The sequence below is a fragment of the Stenella coeruleoalba genome, assembly GCF_951394435.1.
Source record: "Stenella coeruleoalba genome assembly, chromosome: 9".
In the NCBI taxonomy this organism is placed as follows: Eukaryota; Metazoa; Chordata; class Mammalia; order Artiodactyla; family Delphinidae; genus Stenella; species Stenella coeruleoalba.
Genome location: NC_137155.1, coordinates 57,700,021 through 57,720,689, shown reverse-complemented (window position 1 = coordinate 57,720,689; position 20,669 = coordinate 57,700,021). Strand labels below are relative to the sequence as shown.

The 20,669-nt window shown below is 38.7% G+C and overlaps 1 protein-coding gene across 2 annotated transcripts in view; it reads left to right on the top strand.

The window, feature by feature from the left end:
* The window catches only part of JAZF1 (JAZF zinc finger 1), a 520,205-nt gene that overhangs the window by 86,777 nt on the left and 412,759 nt on the right, over nucleotides 1-20,669 (top strand). Inside the window, exon 5 of one of the 2 annotated variants that reach the window (XR_013829868.1) lies at nucleotides 5,893-5,923. The gene's annotated coding sequence lies outside the window, so the exon portion shown is untranslated. Of the gene's footprint in view, nucleotides 1-5,892; nucleotides 5,971-20,669 lie in introns of those variants that run through there. The other variant, XM_079932140.1, reaches the window with a different exon arrangement.

Genomic DNA, 20,669 nt, shown 5'->3' with positions numbered 1-20,669 from the left:
GGAGTACTGTCATATGTGCTTTCATCTGGGTTTCTTCTTCTGCTCCTTTATTCCAAAATTATTTTTAAGGGGTTAATCTGTGTTATAAAACGTGTATTTCTATACACATAAGAAAAGGATACCCACTAAAGTGGCAAGGGAAGGAGTGGACAGAGGTAAGAAGGGATTTCCACTTTTTACTTCATATATTTACATGTATCTGTATTGTTTTAATTTGCTGTAGTGTTCATCATGAGCAGGTACTATTATAATTAAAAACCACTGCTCAAGTTTCTGGGATGAAATTACATGATCTCAATAATTTGCTTTAAAATATTTCAGCAAAGAATAAAAGGAAAAAGAAAAGTAAACGTGGCAAGATCTTGATAATTGTTGAATCTGGGGTGTGGGCATATGACCATATTGTACTCTCTACTTCTGTATATATTTAAATTTTTTATAATAAATATTTTTAAAAAGACCACTGTGAAAAAATATTTTTTTAAGAGCAGGAGAATGAGGAAGAAGAAGAAAGTAGCACCCATCCCACTAAACTATATGAAAATTAACTTTGTCTTCTTTTTGAAAAATATTTAAGGGTATTGGAAAATGCTTACCCTGGGTCAGGGACTGGAAAATGTTTTCTATAAAGGGCTGGATAGTAAATATTTTAGACTTTACAGGGTTGTAGTCTCTGCTTTAACTACTCAGTTCTACTATTGTGCTGTAAAAACAGCCATAGACAATACGCGCAGCTGTGTTCCAATCAAACTTTATTATGGACACTGAATTTGAATTGCATAGAATTTTCACGTCACAAAATGTTATTCTTTTGATTTTTTTTCAACAATTAAAAAATGTAAAACCATTCTTAACCTGTAGGCCAAACAAAAACAAGCTATGGACTAGATTTGGCCGCCAGGCCATATTTTGCCAAACCCAGCTCTATATTGTCTGAAAACGCTTACCTTATTATATATACAATGCAAAAGTGTATACATAACTTTTGTCAAAAAATACTAGGCGGGGTTAAGCCAAAATGTGAATAGTGACTGTGTTTGGGTGATAGACTTATAGGTGATTTTTATTTTCTTTGTTTTATTCTTCAGCATCTTCCAAATTTTTACAATAAGTATATATTTCTGGTAAATGATGTTTTTAAAACAATAATTTCACTGACCGTGACAAGAGAGACAGAAAGATATAACATGGAGTTTAAGCTCCTGCCCATCTGTCCTGAATGTCTTCTGGAGTCCAAATCGAATTAAAAAACTTCTGAAGATTTCCTTCCTGTTCTGGGATTCGGCCTCCTCACACAATCAAATGCCTGTAACATAATTCCCTTCAATTTGGAAAGCAGTCCTCTCTCTTGCTTCACTATGAAAGTAAATTTCGGAAATTAAGTCTTGTAGGCTGAGGGGCCTCGTCCCCCGTTTGGGCAAATGTGATTAGCAATCGCATCTGGTGTTCAGGGAACCAGGCGGTCTTGCTACTCTCAAACCAGCCTGAAAATGTGAAACACAGTAGAAAAAAATGCCCTGCGAAAGGCCACAAGGGGGCAGAGAACCTGCAGCCCAAAGAAAAAGCAGGCTTGGCCCCAGAGAGAACATACTCTTGTAAATTGCCCCAATTATCTAAATCCCTTTCAGAAACCAAATTAAGAATAGTATACAGACTTTGATTTGTTCACATGAAATGGTAATTCACAAAATTGAGTGTGCCTTTAACTAGGGTCTTTCAAAAAGGCCAAGCCAATTTTTTTTTTCTCATGGTCTAAGGTAAAGCTTCTGGAAAATTTATACATTTTCCTCCCTGAACAGGGAGATTTGTTCTACCTCACAAGCAACCATTGCTTTACAAAGATCATCTTTTTCATTTCTTCATATGTAGCAAAAATCAATCAAGTCAAACTTAAGTGGAAAAAAATTCCCATATTTACAACTCCCCCCATAAGAAAAAAAATCTAGTAATCAAATGAAGTACAAGGGGTATAGACAAAGGAACCACAACTAAATCTGTTTAACCATATAAGTTATTCTAATAAAGTGTCCTAATACAATTTCCTAAGTATGATATTGTGATTTACAATAAGAAATATACATTTGGTCTCGGTCCCTTATATTTGGCACAGAGCTCCTAAAATCCTTAGACTTTCTTGAAGAGAGTGGTTAAGGTGTCTTTTGTTATGTTAATGAGTGGCTTTTGGGAAACCGCTGAGGATGGGGGCTGGTAACCAGTGGAGCCAATAGAAAGTAAGATATTTCTCTGAGTTCTGTGAGCCACTTTAGCAAATTAAGTGAACTCAACAAGGGGGTCCTTGGAACCTCAGTCTATCCGGTCAGTCAGAAGCACAAGTGAGAACCTGGGCTTGTGACTGGGGTCTGGAGTGGGGACGGAGAGGCACTCTTGTAGGGCTGAGCACTTAACCTGTGAGATCTGGCTATCTCTGGGCATGTCAGGCTTGAGCTATGGGACACCCAGCTGAGGTTGTGGGGAATTGCTTGCTGTGGGGAAAAAAACCCTACACATTTGCTGATCAAAAGTAAAGGGTTTTGTGTGAGAAGCAAAGGGAACACACAGGTGGAAAACTGTGTTTTTCTAAAATACTAATTCACAAATTTAGAAGAAATAAAAATTTAGGAAATAATAAACAGCTAATGGTAACTATACCTAACATTTATTCAGTGCTAAGTGCCACGAATTATGACAAGCACTTCTCACGTGTTAAGTAATCACCATGAACTTGGGTGTAGATAGAACTATTATTTCCTTTATTGTAAATGCAAAATCTCGTCTACCTGTTTCTTACCTAGACATACCAAAATTCAGGCCTGCTTATCAGCACACTCCACTCTCTTGCAAGTTTCCCACTGAAAGAGGAAGGCTGTGTAAGCTTTCTTATATTGACAAACATACTTTTTTTTTTAATTTCTGAATTTTATTTTTTTATACAGCAGGTTCTTATTAGTTATCTGTTTTATACATATTACTGTATATACGTCAATCCCAATCTCCCAATTCATCCCACCACCACCATCCCCCGCCGCTTTCCCCCCTTGGTTTCCATAAGTTTGTTCTCTACATCTGTGTCTCAGTTTCTGCCCTGCAAACCGGTTCATCTGTGCCATTTTTCTAGATTCCATATATATGCGTTAATATACGATATTTGTTTTTCTCTTTCTGACTTCCTTCACTCTGTATGACAGTCTCTAGATCCATCCACATCTCAACAAATGACCCAATTTCATTCCTTTTTATGGCTGAGTAATATTCCATTGTATATATGTACCACATCTTCTTTATCCATTCGTCTGTCAATGGGCATTTAGGTTGCTTCCATGACCTGGCTATTGTAAATAGTGCTGCAATGAACATTGGGGTGCATGCGTCTTTTTGAATTATGGTTTTCTCTGGGTATATGCCCAGTAGTGGGATTGCTGGGTCATATGGTAATTCTATTTTTAGTTTTTTAAGGAACCTCCATACGGTTCCTCCATAGTGGCTGTATCAATTTACATTCCCCCCAACAGTGCAAGAGGGTTCCCTTTTCTCCACACCCTCTCCAGCATTTGTTGTTTGTAAATTTTCTGATGATGCCCATTCTAACTGGTGTGAGGTGATACCTCATTGTAGTGTTGATTTGCATTTCTCTAATAATTAGTGATGTTGAGCAGCTTTTATGTGCTTCCTGGCCATGTGTATGTCTTCTTTGGAGAAATGTCTATTTAGGTCTTCTGCCCATTTTTGGATTGGGTTGTTTGCTTTTTTAATATTGAGCTGCATGAGCTGTTTATATATTTTGGAGATTAATCCTTTGCCCACTGATTCGTTTGCAAATATTTTCTCCCATTCTGAGGGTTGTCTTTTCATCTTGTTTATGGTTTCCTTTGCTGTGCAAAAGCTTTTAAGTTTTGTTAGGTCCCATTTGTTTATTTTTGTTTTTATTTCCATTACTCTAGGAGGTGGATCAAAAAAGATCTTGCTGTGATTTATGTCACAGAGTGTTCTTTCTATGTTTTCCTCTAAGAGTTTTATAGTGTCTGGTCTTACATATAGGTCTCTAATCCATTTTGAGTTTATTTTTGTGTGTGGTGTTAGGGAGTGTTCTAATTTCATTATTTTAAATGTAGCTGTCCAGTTTTCCCAGCACCACTTATTGAAGAGACTGTCTTTTCTCCATTGTATATCCTTGCCTCCTTTGTCGTAGATTAGTTGACCATAGGTGTGTGGGTTTATCTCTGGGCTTTCTATCCTGTTTCATTGACCTATATTTCTTTTTTTGTGCCAGTACCATATTGTCTCGATTATTGTAACTGTGTAATATATTCTGAAGTCAGGGAGTCTGATTTCTCCAGCTCCATTTTTTCCCCTCAAGACTGCGTTGGCTATTTGGGGTCTTTTGTGTCTCCATACAAATTTTAAGATTTTTTTTCTGGTTCTGTAGAAAATGCCACTAGTAATTTGATAGGGATTGCATTGAATCTGTAGATTGCTTTGGGTAGTATAGTCATTTTCACAATATTGATTCTTCCAATCCAAGAACATGGTATATCTCTCCATCTGTTTGTATCATCTTTAATTTATTTCATCAGTGTCTATAGTTTTCTGCATACAAGTCTTTTATCTCCCTACGTAGGTTTATTCCTAGGTATTTTATTCTTTTTGTTGCAATGGTAAATGGGAGTGTTTCCTTAATTCCTCTTTCAAATTTTTCATCATTAATGTATAGGAATGCAAGAGATTTCTGTGTATAAACTTTGTATCCTGCAACTTTACCAAATTCATTGATTAGCTCTAGTAGTTTTCTGGTGGCATCTTTAGGATTCTCTATGTATAGTATCATGTCATCTGCAAACAGTGACAGTTTTACTTCTTCTTTTCCAATTTGAATTCCTTTTATTTCTTTTTCTTCTCTGATTGCAGTGGCTAGGACTTCCAAAACTATGTTGAATAATAGTGGCAAGAGTGGACATCCTTGTCTTGTTTCTGATCTTAGAGGAAATGCTTTCAGTTTTTCACCATTGAGAATGATGTTTGCTGTGGGTTTGTCGTACATGGCCTTTATTATAACAAACATAATTCTTCATAAATATGAACAACGTAGGTTCACAACACAAGAACATAAGACTTGAAATCACCTTTACCTCCAGCTGTTCCCCATTTTTGCCTTCCCATTACAGAAAAACTCCTTGAAAATTTCTCTACTTGCTGTCTCTAATTTCTCTTCCCCATTCTCTCTCCTTTTAATTTAAAAAAATTTTAATTGTTATAAATGCACATAACAAAATTTAACATCTTAATCATTTTAAATGTACAGTCCAATAGTGTTAAGTATATTCAGTATTGTGTAGCCAATCTCCAGACCTTTTTCATCTTCCCAAACTGAAACTCATACACATGAAACAACTCCTCATTTTCCCTGCCCCCAGGCCTTGGCTACCACCATTCTACTTTCTCTCTCTTTGAGTTTGATTATTCTTTTTTTTTTTTTAATTTTCTCCCCTCTACTTATTTATTTAATTTTTTTTTGGCCATGCTGTGCAGCTTGTGGGATCTTAGTTCCCCAACCAGGGATCAAACCCCAGCCCCAGCAGTGAAAGCGCTGAGTCCCAACCACTGGACCACCAGGGAATTCCCAAGTTTGATTATTCTTGATACCTCATACAAGTGGAATCATGCAATATTTGTGTTTTTGTGACTGACTTATTTAACTTATCATTTCATTAAGGTTCATCCATGTAGTAGCATATGACAAAATTACCTTCTTTTTTAAGGCTGAATGATATTCCACTGTGTGTGTGTTTATCCATTCAGTCATGATGGACATTTGCATTTTAACAAGCTCTGCAGGCTAAATTTTGAGATCCATTGCTCTAAAGGTTCCAATTAGATTTTCTCTTGTTTCTTTTTTAGGCTCTTCTCCTGAAAAACTCCCTTGAGTGGGACTCTGGTAATGAAAGTGTTAGGAGCCAGAACCAAGTTATCTGTTTGGTGAGTCAATTGTAGATGTTTGTATTTTGGGAACTATATGCATATTTTGAATAATTAAGCTAAAAAGGAGGAGGAAAACCGTTGAGCTCAGATTTTACTCCAAAGTTACTGTTTCCTTCATGTTATTGAATGCTTTGGGCTGCCTCCCTGTAAAAGAGAGATTCTTATATAAAACTTTCTCCACAAAAGATTTTCTCTAAGTTCCGTTCTTTCTATGGGGCCTCCTGCACAAAATAAATTTCGAAATTGTTTTGCAACAATACTGATGTCAGCAATAATAGCCTCTTTTGTTTTATACTAAAAGGAAGTTTTTGGAGACTTGTTTAGAATTGTAATGTATCTACTGCAAAGATCCACTTTTGTAGACATAAACTTATGATGTCTGGTGCTGCCAGAAAGATAAATGTGTATGTATGAGAACAATAAACTTAATAATATCAGGCAAAAATAAGACTAAAAATGTCTTCCAGGGCTTCCCTGGTGGCACAGTGGTTGAGAGTCCGCTGGCCGATGCAGGGGACACGGGTTCGTGCCCCGGTCCGGGAAGATCCCACATGCCGCGGAGTGGCTGGGCCCATGGGCCATGGCCTCTGGGCCTGCGCGTCCGGAGCCTGTGCTCCGCAACGGGAGAGGCCACAACAGTGAGAGGCCCGAGTACAGAAGAAAAAAAAAAAAAGTCTTCCAAAGAATCCTAAACATTTGCAAAAGTGTGAGTTATCCTGTGTGATAACTCCTGCCAAATTATGTTAAGTTGTGATTTTCTGAAAGGTTGTTTGGAAAAATGTGTGCTCCAAGGAAATAAATTAGTATGAAAAGACAGAAGACAAATGAGAGTGTTTTCTGTATCTAGAGGTTATGTATAATGAGCAGTGATAGAAGAGAAAGACAGTAAAACTCCTCCAACAACATGATGGTAAATCCCAGCAAAATTTTTCTAGTCCCTCAGGTTGAAACAAATCAAAATACGCCAGTAAATTGGCCTTAACTCACGTGTGATATATTAGGTGCTGAAGTGAAGTAACTGGTGATATGGCTGCCTTAATCTGATATAAATTAAAATCCTCCTCACTCCCATCCCTTTTCTTTAGAAATGGAATTATTTTCTTGCCTATTATTTTTCAATTACTCTTTGCTCTTTACTTTGAGGTCTCAGCTTCCTGTTTTTTTTTTTTTTTTTTTCTTTGAATGCAAATAGCTGGCATTTACTGGGCCATTGCCCTGGGCCAGACGCTACACTGAGGATTGCTTTCACTATTTCATTCAGTTCTCCCAATGGTCTTGTGAAGTGGGAGGTGATGCCCTCTTGGCAGATGAGGGACTGGAAGATAGAGTAGGAAACTTGCCCAAGGTCTTAACTGTGGTAACTGGTATAACCACTACCAGGAAGCAAAAAGTGATCTGTCTTAATTATGGTTAATGTTCCTAACCAACTTTTTAAAAACAAAACCAAAACAAACAAAATACCAGATCCCTAATCTAGAGATGAACTGTCTGGGAAGTACTTGCAGAGATGAAGTCAAGTCATAAAGGGAGATTTTAATTAAATTAAGGGGATCAAGTTGTTTGTAAAGAACACTGTGATTCTCAGGAAACCACAGGAAGGCCGGGTTCCTCACAGAGAGAGAGAGGAGGAGGGAGGGTTTTTCCTCCATGTAATAACCATGAGCTGCACAAGCCCTTAGAGCAGTGGTTCTCAAAGTGCAGTCCCTGGAACAGCAGCACCAGCTACCTGTGAGAGCTTGTTAGAAAGGAAAACAAATGTAATTCATTTGTAGTGAATTACAAACTCTGGAGTGAGGCCCAGCAACCTGCATTTTAACAAGCCCTCCAGATGATTCTGATGCAAGTTCCAGTTTGAGAACCACTGCTTTAGAGTTTATTTTATCAACTGCTAGGAACCCTGATCAATAGAACTTATTACAAACAAGATTAACAAGTTTACATTTTTTTTTTTAAGATGTTGGGGGTAGGAGTTTATTAATTAATTTATTTATTTTTGCTGTGTTGGGTCTTCGTTTCTGTGCAAGGGCTTTCTCTAGTTGTAGCAAGCGGGGGCCACTCTTCATCGCAGTGCACGGGCCTCTCACTGTCATGGCCTCTCTTGTTGCGAAGAACAGGCTCTAGACGCGCAGGCTCAGTAGTTGTGGCTCACGGGCCTAGTTGCTCCGCGGCATGTGGGATCTTCCCAGACCAGGGCTCAAACCCATGTGCCCTGTGTTAGCAGGCAGATTCTCAACCACTGCGCCACCAGGGAAGCCCCAAGCAAGTTTAAATTTTGGACCTGTTTACATGGCACATTTAATCTTAACAAATTTAAGAATGTTCATCCAATTCAGCCAAGTGCTTTGCAACCAATACCTAACCTAATGCTTTAATCCACTAGGTTTAAAATAACAGTTTCAAGCATTCAGGAACTTACTATGTGTCACATGCTTTTCTAAGTATCTTAAATTGATTAATTCATTTAGTTTTCATAACAATCTGTAAGATGTGTGGTATTCATTTAGTTTTCATAACAATCTGTATGATGTGTGCTATTCTGACTCTCTTTTATTTATTTATTTATTTATTGTGGTACGCGGGCCTCTCACTGTTGTGGCCTCTCCCACTGCGGAGCACAGGCTCCGGACGCGCAGGCTCAGCGGCCATGGCTCACGGGCCCAGACGCTCCGTGGCATGTGGGATCTTCCCGGACCAGGGCAAGAACCCGTGTCCCCTGCATCGGCAGGCGGACTCTCAACCACTGCACCACCAGGGAAGCCCCCTGACTCTCTTTTTATTGATGACACTTAGGCTGAGAGAGGTTAAGTAACCTGCCCAGGTCACTGAGTGAAAGTTGAACCCAGGTTACTCGTGTCCAGAGTCCCAGTTTTTAACTGCTGGACTATCTTGGAGACAAAAACTTTTTTAAAGAAATCTATTTAATGGAGTATTTTTAGGCAAAATAAAATTTTTTTTTAGCTTAAGAAATTTGAATATTGAAGAATTTTAATCCTCTCTGTCAAACAAGTCAGTCTATAAGAGACAAATATCAGAGTCCTTCTAGATGCATTATTGTGACAAACAGTCTTCAGAAGCCTTCATCAGTTCCTTGGGAAATTTGGAAGAGATATTAGGCTTAGGTGATTTCATGCATGTACTGATTTTAAGATTCAATGAGGCTATTTCTGAAGCAATTTCTTTCTCTTCTTCTGTCTTCAAATGATACTATGATCTTCTCCCTGTAGCAGTACATTTATCCCCAAATATAACAAAGAACCACATCAGAAAGCATATTGCACCAATAGATCAAGTATCCACTCCATTTCTTATTCTTTGGCCTAGACAACGAACATAGTAAATGGAGAGAAATATTTTACGGCAAGTCCCATGACTTTTATTTTCAGTGTTTAATTATGTTTTGTTTTCAGATCCCTACTGGATAGCTGGCATACTGGCTGTATATGGATACTAATTACTGATTTATTAGCATGTACATAGTTAACTAAACACATAAAGTGAAAGGGTTGTGAATTCAGAAAGTTTGAAAAGCTCTGCACTGGCCCCTCCATACTCCACGGACTTTCTGAGGCTTTGCCTCATTCTAGGATAAAAGCTGGGTGTCCTGTACCTTCTGAAACCTGAAAAGTTTCATGACTGCTGCTTTGTAAAAGGGGTCTGTTTTTGAGTAGCTGAAGAGGAGAGGAAAGGCTGGGATAGCACATGGGTGCCAGGCAGGATGGGTCCTGGCAACCCAAAAGCAAGTCTCTCTGCACTCAAGACAACGTCCTAGGATTTTGTGGAGAAGGGCTCTGAAGCAGGGTAATCTGGCAAGAACATTCCAGGCAGAGAAACAGTAAGTTCAAGACAGAAAGGAGGTTGGCATGCTTGAGAAATGGAAGGTAGGTGTGGCTCAAACAGGGCTGCTCAGAGTGTTGTCTGCAGCCAGGTGAGGAATTTGTGCCAGTGTAAATCAAGGAAGCTTTGTTACCACAATAAAGAAAAAACAAAACCTGAACTAAGCGGTGTACTTAGTGATGTGATTGCTTCCCTTATGGCACATATTCTTTTTTTGGTTTTGCAGAAATATATACAGAATATTGAAGAAGTAGAGTTTAAGATTCTGTGAATTTGATATAACTTTTGTGGTTTAGTAATTTAAAGATATTCTAATATCTCTTATTACTAAAAAGAAAACACTGATTAAAAAGTAAGTCAAGGGGCTTCCCTGGTGGCGCAGTGGTAGAGAGTCCGCCTGCCGATGCAGGGGACACGGGTTCATGCCCTGGTCCCGGAAGATCCCACATGCCGCGGAGCGTCTGGGCCCGTGAGCCATGGCCTCTGAGCCTGCGAGTCCGGAGCCTGTGCTCCGCAACAGGAGAGGCCACAGCAGTGAGAGGCCCGCGTACCGCAAAAAAAAAAACTAAGTCAATATTTTACAAATCTACAATCCAATCACTACTACACTTTTATTTTTAATAGCATTCCATTCTTTGTTCCTGTGCATATATATCTTTATGCAGTTAAAGTCATATGGTACACATACTTCTGCTTTTCAGTTAATACTGAATCACATGCATTTTATAAATCTATAAATAGAAATAATAAATGTCACTTTAACAAGTACATAATAGTTCATTAGGTTTTTAACAGTTGACTTAAGCATCTACCTTTCATGAGACATTTATTTCCTTTTTTTCCCTACACTATAAATAACCTGGCTATGAAAATCTAAGTGCATACTGCTTTTCCTTTTTTTGGATTATGTCCTTAAAACATCCCCAGAAACTGAATTACTGAATAAAAGAATATTTTAAAATGTGGGTTAAAAGGACCTGCACTTTGCTGTACATTGCCTTATTGCAATATATTGTTTACTAATTTAAAATTTTATCTGCAGGGCTTTCAGTGCAATGCAAGACAATCAGTACCTGTTAAACTTTTTTCTTTAGAATCCTCAATTCTAAAAGAGTTGACATCCAAAAATGAACTTGTGCCAAATATTTTATTATATATGTGTATATTTTTATAATTCAGTTAGTAAAATAATTAATAAAATTATTTATTGCAACAGTTTCTAAGAAACAGTTCCATTAACATCTGAAATTTTAAGAACTCAAAAAACAGAAAAAGTCCCCTAATAGCTGTTGGTCCCTTGGAGTCTTTCTGTAATCCTGGCATTTTAAAGGCACCCGGTCATATATGCCTGTTACCAGGATAAACTCAGGTTGTGACCTCAAGTTCAATCTACTACAAGTGAGGCCGGCTTGTACCTGCAGAAATGGGAAGAATCTAATTTATTGCACATGGAAATTAGGAAATCAGACACAGAAGAATTCACCTAGATGTACCCAGGGACAAGCCAACCAAACAAATTAAAAAGAGAGAAGCTTTACTTAATCCCATCTAGTTTTTTTAATAGCAACTATTTGGTTTTGATGTATTAACTAAATTACAGAGCTGAACACAAAGATTCAGCTTCTGTTTAGTCTTTCAAAGACATTAAAATCCTAGCCATTCTTTCATTGTTAACAGTATCATGGAATTTCAAAGGGAGTCTTTTCTTTTCATGACTTCCTGGTCACCCACAGTCGTGACAGGCCCACACAGGTAGAAGTAAGAGATGTCAGTGGCCCCATGTCTGATCCTTGTCCCCCATGACTCTAAAACGAAGACATAGTTTAAAGAGAGCCGGGCCCAAAGCCAAAATGTGATTATATTGGTTTCCCCTTCATATCAGCATTCCAGGCCCATTTTGGCTTTTATCAGCCCTGAAAAGGAATTGGCTGCATTCAGCAGACAATTTTTGTATATACCATGCTGAGCATTCAGTAACATCCTTCCCTCTGTTCTGTGTGTGACTTTGACACTAACCCCTTATTAAATCCAAAATGTAAAGGGTAGAAAATATCACTTTTCCATGGGAATGTTTACTTGTGGCATTCTGCAAAGAGCATGCTGAGTGCTGCTTGCCACCTGAAAGGGTTATCGTTTCAAACTGTAAGTCACACTGTACTTTGAAGAAACTTCCCAGGAAAGGCCAACTAGAGGTACAGCTTTAGCAGTGCTGAATGGAGTTGCAATTTGTGGACAAAGGCTCCAGGCCAACGGTGAGACCAAGAGGCAGTATCATAAACAGCAAGAGGCCCTTTAGGTAGCAGCCTCTTTACCCAGTCACTAATCAAAGGGCTGGCTCCTCACGTGCTTAAAGTGGGCAAACTTCTCATTTCCATTAGGCCTCTTCAGGCACACGTATGCAGGCACACACACCTACACCCCAAACACACACATACCGACAAATCTTTTTTTTTTTTTTTTTTTTTTTTTTTGCGGTATGCGGGCCTCTCACTGTTGTGGCCTCTCCCCTTGCGGAGCACAGGCTCCGGACGCACAGGCTCAGCGGCCACGACTCACGGGCCCAGACACTCCGCGGCATGTGGGATCTTCCCGGACCGGGGCACGAACCTGTGTCCCCTGCATCGGCAGGCGGACTCTCAAGCACTGCGCCACCAGGGAAGCCCCCGACTAATCTTAATAACCGTCTTCGAAAGATGAGGGTTGATAGGAAAAGTTAAGGCCCGCTGTGCAGTCCACTGCTATGTTAACTGGCTTTGCCATCGGCAAACCAGCAGGCAGGTTTTGCTAAAGAGAAGATTCTTTCTGACCCTGTATCAAAATAAACCTTATTACAAAATATCTCTCTTGAGGATTTATTTTTTAAATGCATTTATTGAGAAAATATAAATTTTAAGGAAAAGGAAATAACTAAAAGAATATTTCCATTGAAATTTAAAAAGTAAACTAAGATTTTTTGAGATTCATGTTTTCAACTCAATAACATCAAGTGTTTTTATATTTAGAATCAAGATTTTCTCTGCACTGGAAATACTCTGATAATTTGCATGCTTCCAAGGAAATTGACTAATGGGTAGATTGTTTTTTTTTTTAATTTTTTATACAATTTTTAAAGGTTACATTCCATTTACAGTTATTATAAAACATTGGCTGTATTCCCTGTGTTGTACAATACATCCTTGAGCCTATCTTACACCCAATAGTTTGTACCTCCCACTCTCCCACCCCTATATTGCCCTTCCCCTCCCGCCACTAGTAACCACTAGTTTGTTCTCTACATTTGTGAGCCTGCTTCTTTTTTGTTATATTCATTAGTTTGTTGTATTTTTTAGATTCCACATATAAGTGATATCATATACTATTTGTCTTTCTCTATCTGACTTATTTTACTTAGCATAATACCCTCCAGGTCCATCCATGTTGCTGCAAATGGCAAAATTTCATGCTTTTTTATGGCTGAGTAGTATTCCATGGTGTATGTGTGTGGCCATCACAATGATATGTTTCCCCCAATTTTTTTAATTATAAGAAAAAATGGGCAAAGGATATCCTTTGGACAAAGGAAGAAAGCAAAGTTCTTTGTTACAGAAGAATGCCTTCAAATAAATGTAGAAGCAATAATAGAATTAGAAAAATCATCTTTTTTTAGTCCCCAAAGTAATAACTGATTTGGCAAATATTATCAATGGATGCTAAAACACAGTGCAGAGTTTCACCCCACAGGTTACTAACTAAATGCAAGGAGAAAATGTATGTTCCCAATGGAGAGATCCAGTGGTTACCACCTTAACCAAGTGGTCAAACCTGAGGGCTGGTTCCCATGGGGAGACCCGAGTGTGTGTGCAAGCCCACCTCACATTTACAGGGCCTGGGGTCCAAGAACACAAGGAGGCCCACATGCCACTCTTTAAACATTAAAACTTGTGAATCAAGCTACAGTTTTCATAACGTATATTTTATTCTCAGACCTTGACAAATACACCTTTATAATGTTTATAATATAAGTATAAAGCTATGGTTGTTTTTTTTTTTTTTTTTGGCGGTACGCAGGCCTCTCACTGTTGTGGCCTCTCCCATTGCGGAGCACAGGCTCCAGACATGCAGGCTCAGCAGCCATGGTTCATGGGCCCAGCCACTCCGCGGCATGTGGGATCTTCCCGGACCGGGGCACGAACCCGTGTCCCCTGCATTGGCAGGTGGACTCTCAACCACTGCGCCACCAGGGAAGCCCAAAGCTATAGTTTTTATACAGGGAGTTTTAAAGGACTGAAAGCTGAAAAAATATCAAAGACAATTGAATTTAATTCCTATTGTACCCATTTGAGTTTTGTTTGATGCACTGTGATGTTGTAATGAAGACATACATAATTTTATTATATATTTATTTTAATATATTAACATTCATTGCCTCTATTTCAGTAAAATCAAAGTTATTATAATCAATAATTTGACATAAATTGCATCCTATAGATAGTAATAATCTAAAGAATTAGAAATATAAAATGAAATTACTTATGCAAAACTTGAAGCAACTTTAAAAATGATGATGGTGGGCTTCCCTGGTGGCGCAGTGGTTGAGAGTCCGCCTGCCGATGCAGGGGACACGGGTTCGTGCCTCGGTCCGGGAAGATCCCACATGCCATGGAGCAGCTGGGCCCGTGAGCCATGGCCGCTGAGCCTGCACGTCCGGAGCCTGTGCTCCACAATGGTAGAGACCACAACAGTGAGAGGCCCGTGTACCGCAAAAAAAAAAAAAAAAAGATCCCGCATGCAGCAACTAAGACCCAGCGCAGACAAATAAATACATAAATATATTGTTAAAAATCATCTACACCCAGTGTAGACTGTTTTCATTCCACTGCCCTTAATATGCCAATGTCCCAATTCACACACAGAGAGAAAGGAAGAGAAAGAGAAGGGAGGGAGAGAGAGAAAGAGAAGGGAGGGAGAGAGGAAGAAAAAAGAAAGGCCACATCAAAATATGTTCAATTTTATTAGTAATCATTGAAATGCAAATTAAAACATTCATGGAATAATGTTTTTCATCTGGCAAAAAATAATTTTTATAAAACAGTAACATATTAGCGAGTGAGTGAAGAAGTGAGGATGCAAATTTTTTACATTTACATTTTTAGATGATCATATCCACTGACCTCATCATTCCATTTCTGGAAATTTATCTAAAGAAAGGAATCAGAGATGGGAACAAAAGTATTATTTACAATAGCAAAAAATGCCCATAATATGAAAGTAAATAAATTGTTATATCTATATTATGAGAAATGATGTAATCATTAAAAATAATGTTATAAAATAATGTTAAATGACTTGGAAATGGTAAGAAGGCAATTAAAACCGTATGTACAGAAAGAAACCATTTTTTATGGTAAACTTTACATAACATGAAATTTACCATTTTGACCTTTTTTTTTTTTAAAGGAGACAGAATTTTTTTTTCTTTTTTTTTTTTAAGATGTTGGGGGTAGGAGTTTATTAATTAATTTATTTTTGCTGTGTTGGGTCTTCGTTTCTGTGCGAGGGCTTTCTCTAGTTGTGGCAAGCGGGGGCCACTCTTCATCGCGATGCGCGGGCCTCTCACTATCGCGGCCTCTCTTGTTGCGGAGCACAGGCTCCAGACGCGCAGGCTCAGTAGTTGTGGCTCACGGGCCTAGTTGCTCCGCGGCATGTGGGATCCTCCCAGACCAGGGCTCGAACCCGTGTCCCCTGCATTAGCAGGCAGATTCTCAACCACTGTGCCACCAGGGAAGCCCGATTTTGACCATTTTTAAGTGAACAGTTCTGTGGCATTAAGTACATTCACAGTGTTGTCGCAACCATCACTATCATCCATCTTCAGAACTTTCCTCGCCTTGTAAAATAAACTCTATGCCCATTAAGCAACAACTTCTCATTCCCCCATCCCTCCAGCCCCTGGGAACCACCATACTACTTTCTGTCTCCATGAATTTGACTACTCTAGGTACCTTATATAAGTGGAATCACACAGTATTTGTCCTTTTAGGATGAATTTATTTCAGTTACCATAATGTCTTCAAGCTTCAGCCACACCATAGCGTGTGTCAGAATTTCCTTCCTTTTATAGCTGAATAATATTCCATTGGATGGATATATCACATTTTTGTTTATCCATTTATAGACATTTGGATTGCTTCCACCTTTTGGCTCTTGCAAATTATGCTGCTGTGAACATGGGTGTACGACTATCTGCTTGAGTCCCTGCTTTCAATTCTTTGGGGTATACACCCAGAAACGGAATTGCTGGATCATATGGCAACTCTACTTTTAATTTTTTGAGGAACCACCATAGTGTTTTCCATAGCTGCTATACCATTTTTCTTTCCTACTGGCAATGCACAAAGGTTCCAATTTCTCCATATCCTCACTAACACTTGTCATTTCCTGTTTTTTTTAATAGTAGTCATCCTGATGGTTGTGAAGTGGTATTTCATTGTGGTTTTGATTTGCATTTCCCTAATGATTAATGATATTGAACATCTTTTCATGTGCTTATTGGAAAGAAACCATTTTTATAAAAGAAATAAACTTTTGTATAAAAATGTAAAATTTCCTTCATAGGGGAGGAAAAAATATATAAACATCAAAATATTATCAGTGTGCTGAAATACTGTCCAGCAAATATTGACTCCCTTCCCTAGTATCATCATGGGAGGATATACTTCCCCACCCACTGAAGTTGGACTTCCCGTACCTTGTTTTGGCCACCAGTGGAGCATGCACAGAAGTAGCAGTGTGCCAGGTCTGAGCTCAGGTCTTAGGAACATCACATGTTCCCACTCATCCTCTGAGCAGACATTCTGCAGGTAACCACTGAGCCTGAGCCACAAAATGACAACTGTGGAGCAAACCTGAAGTCCTGTAACCTGAAACAGCTGCTGGAGCTGACCCATAGAATTGTGATCAAAAGGTAATTGCTAGTTGTTGTATGCTAGTGAGATGTTTGAGGCCATTTGTTACACTGAAAAGGCTAACTGGTACACAGAGGTTATCTCTGGTTAGTGAGATTGAGTGATTTTTTTCCCCCCTTATTTGTATTTTTATAGTATTTTCCAAATTTTCTATAATTCTCTATTTATTGATGATTTTTAAAAATAACCTGGGATATTTCATACCGAATTATTAACAGTGGGTATTTTTGTTACTGACCACATAGTTTTAAATACTTTTACTTAAATTCTGAATTTGTTTCACAATGAACATGTCTTATTTTATAATCAGAAAAAAATAATAAAGGCTTTTTTTTCTAGAACAATGGCCATTCAAAAATTTCCAAAAGGAGCTTTCAGGAGTTATTAGTAAAGCCAAGTAGAGAAGGATAAAACATGCTTCCTTATTGGTTGCCTGGGCTGGGAGTGGGAAGGGGAATGACTATATATGGGCACTGGGATGTTTTGGGGATTTTAGAAATGTTCTAAAATTGGACTGTGGTTACAGTTGTACAACTCTGTAAATTTGCTAAAGCTCATTGAATTATATACTTAAAAAGAATGAGATTTAAATAATTATATATAATCTCAATAAAATGTTAAAAAAAATTCTTCCTTTACATGACAGTTTAAAGCAGTAAGGTTTAACTTCAAGAACTGGAACCACAGATAACTCTCTGAATAACAATGCAAACTATAACAACATTAAAAAATAAATGTACAAACTCATTGAAGAAGTATAACAATTAAAAGGCAAATTTGTGTGAGAATATGAAGCAAAGAGTCTTTGAAAAAAAGTTCCTAAATTTAACAGGAACATTTTACTTTCACTGAGCAAATTGTGATTTGCCAATTATAATCTATCACACACAAGGACCGGGCTTGGGGGCAGAGGGGTAGCAATGGGATCAATTCGTATTCTTGGAAGCCAACACAGCTTGAGGATGGGATAGCAGACAAAAGTGCAATAGCACCCAACTTGCTAACAACAATTGCAATATGACAGGCAACTTTTCCTTTCCTCATGTCTACGGGCTAACTGGTCAGCTACTAGTTGAAACTTGAAGGATATAAATGCATATGTTGTGTAGTACCTTGTAGGATCTTGGGATATAACCAAATACTCCAGGGTCACTTCAGAGGTGAACTTATTCGAATTGAAATGATTTACAAATTAAGTAAAGTAGTTTCAAGTACAGTTAAAGCCCTGTGTCCCAGCCCAAAAGTCCTAAATCAGCCCCTCTGTCTGGAAGTCATCTGCTTGTCAACCCCCTAGGCTAACATTTAGCTCTTGCAACATGAAAGTTGCCATGACAACTGAGGGGAAAGTTTTGGTCAACAGAGTATAATCCAAAACCAATTTTTTTAAAAAACAGCTTCTCTAAGCCAAAGGGGATTCAGATGATACACTCCCAGAAAGCACAGTGTCTCACAGGTATAAAACCTGGGGGTCATGGGGCAAGAAACAAAAAACTACATGGCAGAGTCAAATGGAGAAAACAGGAAGCATGGCTGCCCAAGCACCTCTTTACCTCGGGCATCTCAAACATAAGATGTCCAAGAAATGTTTGTTGGTTTGATCTGATTGGGCTCCAAATCCTTATTTCATGTCCCAGAGACGAATGAACTTGTGTCATTTGAGCTAAAGCCCAAACACACTAAAAGGATATGTATTTCCAGAAATCCCAGAACTTGAAATGATTAAGATTTTATTGCTACATTTCCTCAACCACCCTAGATGTAGTATTTGATTTGAGTTCAGTTCAAGGGAAAACTGCTTTTGCAAACATTAAATTCAATTAAGAAAAAAATGGAAAGTAAAACATTTAAAAATAACTTATTTTTGAAGTGTATTTTTGGGGAAATGGTTTCTCTGTATATAATGGGAATTTGCTTATTTTTCTGTGCATCATCTATTCTCTCCTCATCTGATGACTGCCCCTGATTTCCCATCTCCCATTTTCAGCTGTGTGGTTCAGGGGAGCTGATTCCATTCTAAGTTTCTGGAAGATACTGTGACTAGGCTTGGCCAAATCAGAATCTTTACCCTCTCCTGGTCATAATGATTGGTTCAGGATTGTACACATGACCTACTCAGAACCAACAGAGTCAACTCTGGACCATTCTCTGAAGTAACTGAAAGAGTCTTTATGACGTCTTCATGTCCTTTTGGGTTGGAGGGCACCGTGGCAGACTGCAGATATACCACTACATTGACCAAAAGACTTGTTTTAAGGCCCTGCCTCCTACAAGCTGTGTGACCTTGGACAAATCACTTAACTTCCTTGGGTCTCATTTTAGTCATCGAAAATTCCTTGAGGGTTTCTGTGAAGATATTATAAAGGATGCATATGTGAAGGCATGTTATAAATTGTAAAGCCTTACTGAAATGTAAGACCTTGCCTTTTGTTTTCCTAGCAGCCAAAACTGTAGTAAGCATGTAGAGATGTTTGGGCCTGTTCAATGCACTGGAAAACAAAGAACATTACCCAAGAAGAAGAGAATCTGAAGCCACAGAATGTCAGATCCAAAAAAGACCTTGGAGGATATCTGGTCCGACGCCCTCATTTCACAGATGAGGAAACTTGCTCTATCTACCCTTGAAAGGGAGGAAATGAGATAAGAACGACTATTGCAACCATTCAGCCAGGGTCCCCACATTAAATTAAAGCAATCAGATAATAAACTATGACCTTTAAGCCAGAACCGTGCCTGTGTTTGAATAATATGGTTATCTTCTGCCTGTCGTAAACAGCCTCACCTCCAGGGAAATGGCAGCTACAGGAAAAAAAAAAAAGAATTTACCAAAGGGTTCACCTCCTTCACAGCTCAACCCTTTGAGTTCTAAGATGGGAGGAAAAGAATTTTGCAGTTGGAAAAATTGCTGAGCCATGTGTCTGAAATGCTTAACTAATCACAGTGGGGACTTTATTTAATTTTTTTTCATTTTCTCTGTTGGTGAGAACCACTCCTGCCAAGAAATTATTTGCCAAATGGTGACTTCATTTATGATGCCGGCAATGTGATGTTTAACAGCTGACATTTGACTACTTTTAAAACAATCATCCCTTAGCTTATACAGCAACAGAAGTGTTACAAAAATTTAGAGGTGCCTATGTAATGTTCAATAATTTTGTGTGGATAAGAAGGCATGGAAGAAATCATATCTGGTCGATATTTTTTTTATGTTTTTTTTTTTTTTTTTTTTTTTGCGGTATGCGGGCCTCTCACTGCTGTGGCCTCTCCAGTTGCGGAGCACAGGCTCCGGACGCGCAGGCTCAGTGGCCATGGCTCACGGGCCCAGCTGCTCCGCGGCATGTGGGATCCTCCTGGACCGGGGCACGAACCCGTGTCCCCTGCATTGGCAGGCGGACTCTCAACCACTGCGCCACCAGGGAAGCCCCTGGTCGATATTTTTAAGCATTATAATGATAAAAATACCTAGTACAAAGAATACTTTATGTATATTAAATAACTCAATCTTCAGAATAACTCCAGGAGGTAGGTACAATTTTTATCATCTAGAGGTCTGAAGTGAGGCACAGAGAGGTTGAGTAACTTTCACAAACTTACTCAGCCAGTGAACAGAGTAACTGGGGTTTGAACCTAGGCATCTGTAGGCTCTGTAGTCTGACTGCTTAACTACTCTGCTAGACTGACCTAATGGTAATCTTTTGCATAGAATGCCTTATATGTTTTTAAATAATTTGCCTATAAAATTAAAATAAGTTAAAACATCTACTCAAATTTATCTTTCTAAAAACACTGTTTTTAGAAAGCAGAGTGACATGAGTGAGAATGCAAGCTTTGGAGCCAGGTTCAATTGAACTTGAGTTCAGTGACTGGCATAGCTGTTATGACCTTGGGCAAGTTCCTGAACCTCTCTGTGCCTCAGTTTCT